Raw genomic sequence first — 1,747 nt, forward strand, 5'->3', positions numbered from 1 at the left:
CCGCTCCGCGCGCGTTTCAGTGCGGGAGAGGTGCGCAGAGTGCACCTGAGCGGCGTTGACCGACCTTCGGGACTCTGCTGTGGTGTGAAATAGAAATAAGTGCAGCAAAATGCAAGCAGGGCTCTGTCCTGGCTGTGCGTGAAGCATTCAGAGTGTGGCCGAATGGCCAAAGCTGTTTGTGATGAGTAGAACGCACTGCTGTGACTGTTACCTGATCGCAGCTCCCGGGGTGGAACTTGGAGACCAAAATGCCCTTATCTGCAAACAAATTAACACAGCGTCCAACTTTGCCGTGTGTTGGTATCCTCCTTTCTAAGAGAGCAAAACAAAGGCAGACCGGGTGAGATGTCCGCTACGGTGCCCGTCCCGCCAAGGGTCACCTTTTATTTTTTTGAAACTTGCAGGGATCTCGTGGGAAAAAAGAAAAAATAATGATAATAGATTTAAAAAAATTGTGCTTCTGCGTCTTGTTTGCATTATTTCTGCAAAAATAAAGCGAGCAGTGTGCACACAGCGGGAAGAGGGACGGGAGGCAGTGCACTGATACTGTCACCGCGAATCCTCCGTCCGAGCCTTCGTCCCCATACTTGGGAGAGAATGAGTAACACCAGTGAGAGCCAATGCATTCAAATACCTTTATTCTCAGTCCTTCTAAAATTGTACTTGGTAACTTCAAATTTCTCGGTCAGACACAGGCATTCTCTAACAGAAAACCAAGCTGTTTTCTGCTCAGCAATATTGCTTTTGTTGGTCGGGGCTTTTAATAACTTATTGATTCGCGTTGTGTCTACACCGAAGTGCTGCATCGTTATTGCACGTCTTTTCAGCTCCGTTCTCCTTCCTTCTTCATTCTTTCTCTTTCTTTCCCTCTTCCTATTTTTCTTCCTTTCTTCCTTTTTCTCCCTTTCCATTTTCCTTTCTTCCTTCCCTGTCTTCGTATTTATTTTCTCTCCACGTTCTTTTTCTCTCCTCCTTCCTCCCTTTCTTTTCTCCTCTTCTTTCTGCTCTCCCCGTTTTCTCTCCTCTCCTTTTCCCCCTTTCTCTCCTTCTCTCAGCATCCGAAGGATCGCACCACACACATCGTACCAGGTGCACCCCATTTCCTCGCACCCCTCGCGACCGCCCCGTAGACAGGCAGTCCCCATTAGATCCCTGCGACAGGCAGGGCAGCGCGCTGCGTGCCGTGCCTCTGCCTCCTGATGCAGAAATGATGAAATTAGCGCTCGGATAATGCCAGCATTGAGCAGTTTCGGCGGGTTACTCTGCTTAACCCCGGCGCAAGGCAGCGGGGGCAGTCTCGGCGGGGCCCCAAGGATCGGGGCAGGTCCCGCCCCGGCTGAGAGCCTCCCGTTCGGGCGCCCCCCCAAATGGGTGCCCCATGTCTGGGTGTCCCCTGGTGGGTGCCCCCCGGCCCCGGGGGACGTGGTCAGGACAGGGACCGGGCTCCGCCGAGGTTTCCTTCACCGCGGACCATTCTCCGAGATAGGAACCCAGCTGTTTAATTTAACATTGATTTATTGCTTTTAAAAGTAAATTTACACACATGCCAACAGCACTGCGTTTTGTTTCCCCAGACCCAAAGATTTATTTTCTACTTAGCGCTTGTCTGACAAAACAATGTCCTTTAACTTTATTACACATCGATGTGGAGATCTGTCTTATTTTTGGTAGGATTTATTGCTCCGTCGCTTGTGCGGACTTGTGATGCAGCACAGCCAGGGTCGGGAGATGGGCACGGAGCACGGCG

The sequence above is a fragment of the Meleagris gallopavo genome, chromosome Z, assembly GCF_000146605.3.
Source record: "Meleagris gallopavo isolate NT-WF06-2002-E0010 breed Aviagen turkey brand Nicholas breeding stock chromosome Z, Turkey_5.1, whole genome shotgun sequence".
NCBI lineage: Eukaryota > Metazoa > Chordata > Aves > Galliformes > Phasianidae > Meleagris > Meleagris gallopavo.